Here is a 9,238-nt window from a genome sequence, read left to right on the forward strand (position 1 = left end):
TTCTCTGATAAAGGCCTCATTTCTCAAATATGTAGAGAACTGAGTCAAATTTATAAGAATACAAGTCATTCCCCAATTGATAAGTGGTCAAAGGATATGAACAGGCAGTTTCGAATGAAAAAAAAAATCAAAGCTATCTACAATCATATAAAAAATTCTCTAAATCACTATTAATTAGAGGAATGTACATTAAAGCAGCTCTGAGGCAACCCTTTACATCTATCAAATTGGCTAATAAGGCAGGAAGGAAAATGACAAATGTTGGAAGAGATATGAGACAATTGGGACACTAATGCATTGTTCGTGGAGTAGTGAACTGATCTAACCATTCTGGAGAGCAATTTGGAACTATGCCCAAAGGGCTATAAAACTGTGCATACTCCTTAACCCAGCAATACCACTACTAGGTCTGTATACCAAAGAGATCAAATAAAAAACAAAAAGGAGCTCTATTTACAAACATATTTATAGCAGCTCTTTTTGTAGTGGCAAAGAATTGGGAATTGAGGGGATGCCCATTATGAAAAATTTTTTTTTCTGTCTTGGAGAGTCAGAGCTCCACCCCCCAGTCTTCTGCTCTGAAGTTCTTCAGAAGGACTTTACTGATAAGGAGATTGCATTGAATCTTCTTATCTTGGTCAAACAGGACCCAATCCTGAATTGATTTTATCCTACTCAGGCTTGGGTGAAGACAGATTCTTATGCCTAAATGGACCAAGGCTGGTAGTGGTCGAGAATGATGGTGGGTTGATATCAGCCCCTGTTGAAAAGGTATATATCTTTGTACCCCTAAATTCCAAATTTAGTCAGTTCTGAACTAGCCCCCTTAGAGGGGCCTAGTTTTGGACTGAACTCTCATGCAATGCATGTCAAGCCAGACGGAGAAAAATTAAACATGGCCACATGCACCCTAATTTCGTTTGTCTCTTTCTTAGAACAGACTTTTTAAAACTGAGATTTGACACCATCAGTTGGGGAACAGCTGAACAAATTTTTGTATATGATTGTAATGAAACATTATTGTGCCATAAGAAATGACGAGCAGGCTACTTTCAGAAACACCTGAAAAGACTTACATGAACTGATGCAAAGTGAAGTGTGCAGAACCAGGAGAACAGTGTATAACAACAGCAATATTGTACTTTGATCAACTACAAATGACTTAGCTATTCTCAGCAATAGTATCCACGGCTATACTGAAGGATTTATAACAAAAAAAAATGCTCTCCACCTCTGGAGAAAGAATGATGGAGTCTGAATGCAGATTGAAGCATACTTTTTTTGCTTTATTTCTCCTGGGATTTTTTGGTTTTGGTCTGTGTTTTCTTTCGCAACATTACTAATACGGAAATACGTTTCGTACGACTGCATGTGTGCAACCTATGTCAAATTGCTTGCCTTCTTGATGAGAGGGAAGGGGAAAAACTAGAGGGAGAGAGAGAATTCGGAACTCAAAATTTTAAAAAACAAATGCTAAAACTGTTTTTACATGTAATTGGAAAAAATCAACACTAGAAATCTTTTCAAAAAGTGTGTCATGTTTATGTTTGTTTGTTTCTTTCCCTTCTGGAAAGTCTGGTGCCAAATATTTACCAGCACATCCCTGCTTATAATCTCCTTTGGGGAAGGGGGAAGGTTTGAAGCTATTGAACTGCTTGAGATCTTGCAGTCTGGCTTAAGGTGATTGCAAGTCTGCACTGAGTTTAACACCAATATTATTGCAGGAGGAGGCACTCATCAGGCCCCACCAGGCAGCCTAAGGAAGGGTAAAGGGACTCAGGTCAGAAACGGAGCAGGTCAAAGCTTCTCTACAGATCAGTATAGGGATCAGTTCATAAGTGGCCACTGTAAAACCAGCCTGGGTGAGATGAGGAAATGGAATCTCAAAAAATAAATAAATAAAATACATATACATACATACATACATACATATACGGCACCAAGCCCTCATATTTTTCAGAAGAGGAAAAAAGACTGAGACTAAGTAACTTGTAAAATACAGGAAAGAGTCAAACCTGGGTCCTCTGACTAAGTAATCTGCACTATTTGCACTGAACCTGCATTAGTTTTAGGGCAGCTAGGTGGCACGGCAGATAGACTGCCAGCTCTAAAATCAAGGAGAACTGAGTTCAGATGCAACCTCAGACACTTACTATCTGTATGACCCTAGACAAGAAGTCACTTAATTGAGTGTGTACTTGCCCGTCTGCCAGCTTCCTCAATACCCACTGCCCCAGGTCTCTACCCTGCCATGGCCGCCTACAAGCTGGTGCTGATGCAGCATGGAGAGAATGCCTGGAACCTAGAGAACCTTCATACCTTCAGTGGCTGGTATGTTGTAGACCTGAGCACAAGGAAGCCAAGCACAGCGTCCAAGTGCTGCGAGATGCTGCTATGAATTTTATATCTTCTTCACCTCTGTCCAGAAGAGAGCAATTTGTATCCATTGAACAATACTAGATGCCATTGACCAGATATGAGGCCTTGGCGCCTCAATGAGTGGCACTATGGAGGTCTGCCAGGTCTCAACAAAGCAGAGACAGCTGCTAAGCATGGTGAGGCCCAGGTGAAGATCTGGTGACAATCCTACAACATCCCACCACCTCCAATGGAACTGTTGCGGTCTGAGAGAGTAAGACCCCTCAAAGACCGGAGTACAGGCCGGTTCATCTGGAATGAATTCACAGACTCAAGCATTCTTTAAGTCAAGGTGGCAAAGATTTATTGTTATGCTTTTCAGCAGGCAAGGATTCTTAAGGAACCTGTGAGAGACTGAGGATGGAGCTAGGGTTTATATGGAAAAGGGCATGGAAAAGGAATGCCAGGGACACTGATGAGGTAATCTAAAAGTGCAGGTGTCTTTGGGGGCTATGGATGAGAAAGTACAGGGAGTATATCGGACAGGGAGGGAGATGACAGAGGTATGGATCTTTGGAGTCTGGCAGGAGGCAGAGTTCTTGGGCTGGGCAAGGCACCCCTCTCCCTCTGTCTTGATGAGAGAATGCTCTGCAATAAGGGAAAGCTTTCTCACAAGACAGGAACTTACTAAGGAATTGGGAGGCTTCCAGAGACATGATCTGAGGGCTGGGGCCTGAGCAGCCCAGCTCTGTGTAGCTGTACCAGGGAGAGAGAGAAGGGTGGTGCTGAGGCCCATGCATGAATGACTGCTAGGCACAATGTCCTTGGGCTGGGGGGTGGTTGTCAGAGACAGTGTTTCTGAGGCTAGGGAGAAATTGGGGTCCAAGTATAACCACAAGCACCCGAGCACCCCATTAGAGCCTGACTACTGTCTAGAGCAACATCAACAAGGACCACCGCTATGCAGATCTGACTGAGGACCAGCTGTGAGAGCCTGAAAGACACCATCGCTGGGCTCTACCTTTCTGGAACGAGGAAATCGGCCCCCGGATCAAAGAAGGAAAGTGCGTGCTGATTGCAGCCTGTGGCGATAGATTTCAGGGGATTGTCAAACACCTTGAGGGTCTGTCCGAAGAAGCGATACGGAGCTGAGTCTGCCCACTGGCATTCCCATCATGTACCAGTTGGACAAGGCTCTGAAAGCCATCAAGCCCGTGCAATTCCTCAGGGACGAGGAGATTGTGCACAAAGCCGTGGAGGCTGTGGCAGTCCAAGGCAAGGCCAAGAAGTGAAAGCAGGCTACCAGCATGTGCTAGCAGTAGCCAGGTCCTTCCCTTCGCACTATCTCCACCACATCTTTCCCCGCCTGCTCCACACCCTGACCATCGCCTTAGGAATCATGACACATAGCTGCAGGTGGGGGACTGATGGTTCCTTTTCTCATTTCTTCCTCTCTATTTCAAACCAATTCTTTTCTCTCCTGTTGCCCTTCCCCTCAACCACATTGGTCAGAATGCCTCCTGGGCGGTTTGGCTCAGGAAGGACCTGGTTAGGGATCAGGGATGGGGACATGGTATAAAGTGACCACTGTGGAGAGTTGGAAGAAGCAGTTGGTCCAGTTATTCCTATGAGCCAGTTCTGCCCGTAGGGCAGTCTTCTCAGGGGCTGTTGTAGGAAGCTGCCTATAACTCAGGCAGTCATTTAACGAATCATGAAAGTTTTATTTGAGTGTTTCCTCCCTAATCCAAGAAAAATGGATCTGGGAGGTTGTCCTAATGTTTACTTATTGCATTTGCTTTCACAAAAGATCCTTCTAGGCTGGTTATTAGTGGCTTTTGAAATTAAACTGTCCCACTTGGTAGTGAATGGGATGTCCCAGTGAAGACTTCTCAGTGTAATTAAGGTAATGAGTTCAGAAGGTAGTGTGAGAAATGAACTCTCAGAAGTGAAGGCTCCTCAAAGGGTCAAATAATTCTTGATTACTACTTTCAAAATCCTCCCCTGCTCAGACCCTGTTTTTAAGCACTTAACAGAAGGAATAAGCCCTGCCCCACCCCCAACCTGAGCTTCCAGCCTCTTTCCTTGTCTTTGAATTTCGCCTGGAATGTAAGCCCCACCTCCCAGTTACAGTGTAAGCCCACCCCCAGTTAAGGGGTAAGGGATAGTGGTGGGTGGAGGCTTATTTCATGGTGGGTGGAGGCTTGTTTGCGTGGTAGGTGGAGATTTACTTTTGTAAGGTGGCCCCTGTTATGAGGTCTCTCTCTCTCTCTCCATGAGTATCAGAGGAGCAGACAGCCATCTCTGGAGATTGTAATAAAAGTAACCTTTGCTTTCCACCTTGAGAAGTCTCTGAGTTTAATTTGGGTTGGGGTCACTGTCCCACACAGTAGTCATCAGAGATCTCCAGCTGAGTCAGAGGAGGGAGAGTTCCTTGATTTCTAAGAGGTGGAGGAGTGCATCCCTCTGCGTGTTTATAGCCCCTGCTCTGTTCTGTGGCAGTGAAATGTCCCTAGCTCGTGTTGAAATGTGTCTCAGTATCCCATTACCTTCCACCTTATGTCCAGCCCCCTGGGTCCTCCTCAATTTTAGCATAACTGTACTAACCCTGTTCCCCACCCCTTTTTTTGATTATTCACTATAATAAAGGAGTGATGTGCAATAGACAAAAAGAAATCACTCAACCTTGCTTGCCTCAATTTCCTCATCTGTAAAATGAGCCGGAGAAGAAAACAGCAAACCACTCCAGTATCTTTGCCAAGAAAACCCCAAATCAGGTCAGGAAGAGTCAGAAGTGAGTAATTGACTGAAACAACATCATTAGCTTTACAGAAATGAGAAATGAGGCCCCAGGATGTCAATTGCCTTGCTAAGGGTCACACAGTGACAGATAGAATTAGAACAGAACAGGTGTGTCTTGATTCCAAACCCAAAACACTTTCCACTAGGCCATACTCCCTCTCTGTACTTTTTCTCTCAGGAGGATTGTTAGAAGGAATTCATTTTATGAGCCATAAAAGGTTACGGGGATGTGAGTTATTGAGAAGAAACAATGGAAAGATATGTCTGAAGGACGTTTTTCCTATGTAGTATAGACCTGGTGACATCAGCAAGGAGGCCCATCACCAGGTGGTCACCAGAGCTGGGATTTTCCACCACTTTACAGTTGGGTCAGGGATTAATCTGTTAGTTCTGAGCCTGTTAAGCCCTGGATTTGTAAAACTGACTAAGAAACCTCTTCTCCAATTTTTTAAAAGCAGATCCCAGAAATCCCAAGAGGGCAACTAGCAAAGGTGTGAATCAGATCCTGTTTCTATTCCCGTTGTCAAGACTGATCACTCTTTTGTTCTGAGTTTGGCACCCTCTCTACATTCAAGCCAGGTAGTGTAGTGCCCAAAACAAAGGAAAATGTGTTTGAATTTCCCCCACGAGGCTCTTTCTGTATGGACACCCCAATTTCCTTTCAGGGCCAAGGTGTACCAATACCAAGTTGTACTGATCATAGTTCAAGCACCAGAAAGGATCTCAGAGGCCTTCTAGACCAACCCCCTCATTTTATAGATCCAGAAATTTTGGCCCAGGGAGGCTGCGACCTGCCCAAGGTCACCCAGATTATACACCTCAACCAGAATGTTTAAATTACAAGCAGAGCCTTGCTTCGGTAACTCTTTCCCAACATACACACCTATAGCCATAACACAAACACACCCAGAGCTTGAAAAGAGAGTAATGAGGAAGTGGATGGCATGGGAAATCCCTCCAATCTGATCAGTTAAAAGCTGGCTTGGTTTCTCCTTAAGCACAAGCCTTTATAGTAATAGTCTTCTGGTCCTTCACAGAATATTAGCAATGGAAGAGACCAGCTTAACTGGATGATTCTCTGAGCCTTGATCTAGCTCTATCTCCTTCTGTCTGTCTGCAAAATTCATTCCAGTCAGCCACCATGCTTTTAATGCACTCCTTTCCTATTTCTCTCTACCTTTTGAAATCCTCTTTCATTAGGATCTAGCTCAGAATGCACCTTGGATGTATGAATTCTTCCCCAATTCCTTCAGCTAACAGAGATTTCTTCCTTCTGTGAGAAATAGCTAGTTTTCATTTCCACAAAAGTCAATCTAAAAAAAAATTTTTTAAGTTAAAAATTTAAAAAAATTTTAAAAGTCAGTCTAAGGGTTAGGTGGAAGTTGAAAAAAGGAAGCTATAAATTAGAATAAGAAAACACAATTGGTGGGTGAATAGACTAACCTGCTGAAAACCAGTTCTGAGGTTAGGTATAGATTAACATCAAAAGGAGTGCTTCCCAAAAAGGCAAAAATAGATGCAGGCCTGGGTCCCCAAATTGTGGGGAGTGGGAGATGTAATTAGGGGCAGAGACTCACATGGAGAAATTAGGTGCTTCAGATAAGCTGTAACCTCTATAACACTCAGCCAATGGGGAAACAGGGGTGGGAAATTTGAATCAGGAATAGGGAATAAAAAGGTGTGTATCTGTTTGACACACATGTGCTCCCACATGTGAGATGCCTGGCCTTCCCAATAGTTAATAAAGTTTCATCCTGGTTCAAACAATGGCTTCACAGAATTCATGGTAAGACTTTTTGCTGCTCACAGATGGGGGATCATCCGGAATCCATAAACCTACTGAGTAAGGGGCGACCACATCAGAATGAATGGGAAGATGTGTCCCATTGATTTCAACGGTCCCACGCATTCTTAGTGGGGATCCCAGCTCATGGACTGTTCAAGATACTAGGCCCAAGTTAGTGAGTGAGGCCATGGCTGAACCAGGAACAAAAAGGGAAAAGGGAAAATAGGCATGGGGCAACCAGGTAACTCTGTGCACAGACCAAGGTAGGAAAAAGAGGACTATTTAATTATTACCTTGGTGGCTGGGAAAAATCTTACTGGAAGTCCTGAGACTTGGACAAATGAGTAAGATTGGAAATGAAAGTTCAAAGGTGCCAGGGAAACCAGGGGGAAATAATGGGACCCTTGTGAACATTCCTCCAAATAGTTCCTTTGGGAGGATGATAAACAGAAGGATAAGAAAAGGATCAGCACTGGTGTCAGTGAAATAAGGATAGGCCCAATTTATGTTGGCTATGATGGAGTTCTTTTGACCAGTCAAAGTTACTTTATCTTAAAAACAAACTAAGCCTAAAAAGCCAACAAGAAAATTAGATTTGCGCACACTTGGTCTTGTCAAGCTGCTTCTACCTCTGTTTGTGTTTGTAAAATGTTTCATGTTTGGGGTGAAAGTTTTAAAATGCAGCCAAAAAAACTTCTGAGGCCTGTAATTAGAGAGAACACTGGGGAAGAACTCCTACCTTAGGCTTTCAGTGGGAGATTAAGATTTTTGCGGGGCCCAACACTGGCCAAGTTGGGATTCCAGAATAAAGTTAGATAATGAGTCATGAGAAAGCAGGAAGAGATTCTCTCAGAAGTTAGTGGAAGGTGAAATCAGAGCATTAAGTAGCCTTTACTGATAAGGATATAGAGCAAGGGCTGACAGAGGGAAAAACTAAAGGGTTTAAATTCAGGGTAATCAGATAAAGCTAGAGTTTGTACTTTATGTTAAAATTAAATCTAGAAAAATGTTTTTGCACCCCTCCTGACAAAGCATCTGATATCACTGCAGTGTGTTTGGAGTGCAAAGATAGGAGGTTTCCTGTCTTTCAAGCATTAACATTATAAAAGCTGATCCTGAAGAGTATAGGGAAAATATAGCTCTCTTGATTTGTGAATTGTTAGGCGTTAACTTCCTCCAGATTCTAACAAGATGAAGAGAAACAGGACTGAAAGTAGGATGAGTACAATCTTTTTAATTTGTAACATGAAGGAAGGTGGAGGTAGTCTGAGTAAAGGGTTTGAAAGATTAGGAAAGAGGAATAAAAGTTTTGAGTGAAAATATGACGGTAGAAAAAATGGCTTAAGAGTGGATGGGGATGGGGTGTTCCATGGCAGGCCCATGTGCTCTAAGTTCCCCATCATTGGTTGGTTGTTCTGGGTGCCTTTATTCCAGCTTCAGATGGCTTAAACATGTTGAGAAGGTAAGGAAGTTTCATTTTGTTTTGGGTAGAAAAATTGGAAATGAAAATTTTGTAGCTTGATTTGAAAACCAGTGAAGTTACAAAGAGTTAGAAGACCATCCACCTTTCAGAATAAACTTGTAGAAAGGTCTTATTAAATCTGACTTTGCATAAATTTTGGCTATGGTAAAGGTATCAGTTATTACGATTTGAGATTGTTATATGAACTCTTAAAATATTTTCCTGTGCTGTTCAATTAATTGTTGGAACTCTAGAGGTTTTCTTCCTGGGGAAACTGACCATACCCTGTCTGCATTCATATGGGTTTCTGGGATTGTCTGAGTTCTCTTAGGTAACCTGAGTGATTACAAGTGAATTTAAGGTGCTTTGCATCAGCCTGAAGCTCTCTTAAGAAAGTAAGTTGTTCAGAGCCAGGAATTGTTGCCACGTGTCTTTTAAGGGAATATATGAATTTGTGGAGAATATTTCCTTTTAAAGGGCCAAGAGTATTGGATTTAAAAACAAAAATGTTCTTAAATGTTTATCATTAGTGATTATAAATCCAGATTTGATTTGATTTAAGTTTGTCTTCCTCAGTTTACTGTTCTGTAAAGGGAATAATAGTGGGATATTTTAAGGATCACATGATTGTAAAATGACTGGCATATGCTAGACATGACATTATTATTATCTCTCTAATTTAATGAAATTGTTAAAAGTACCAAAAGTAATAAGATTAATAATTTCTACATGTGATAACCTGAAAATGCAATTGAAGTCATCTGAAGTTTATTATTTGCATTTCTAAATTGTATTTCTAAAATTCTCTTGGATTGTAAAAACTTTGGGGGAAT

At 42.3% G+C, this 9,238-nt stretch overlaps 1 pseudogene; it reads left to right on the forward strand.

Annotated features, from left to right (window-relative positions):
- Positions 1–2,251: 2,251 nt before the first annotated feature.
- On the forward strand, positions 2,252–3,650 carry LOC110197892 (phosphoglycerate mutase 1-like; annotated as a pseudogene).
- The last annotated feature ends 5,588 nt before the right edge of the window (positions 3,651–9,238 follow it).

This window comes from Phascolarctos cinereus, unplaced genomic scaffold (assembly GCF_003287225.1).
Source record: "Phascolarctos cinereus isolate Bilbo 61053 unplaced genomic scaffold, phaCin_HiC Scaffold_726;HRSCAF=1367, whole genome shotgun sequence".
NCBI lineage: Eukaryota > Metazoa > Chordata > Mammalia > Diprotodontia > Phascolarctidae > Phascolarctos > Phascolarctos cinereus.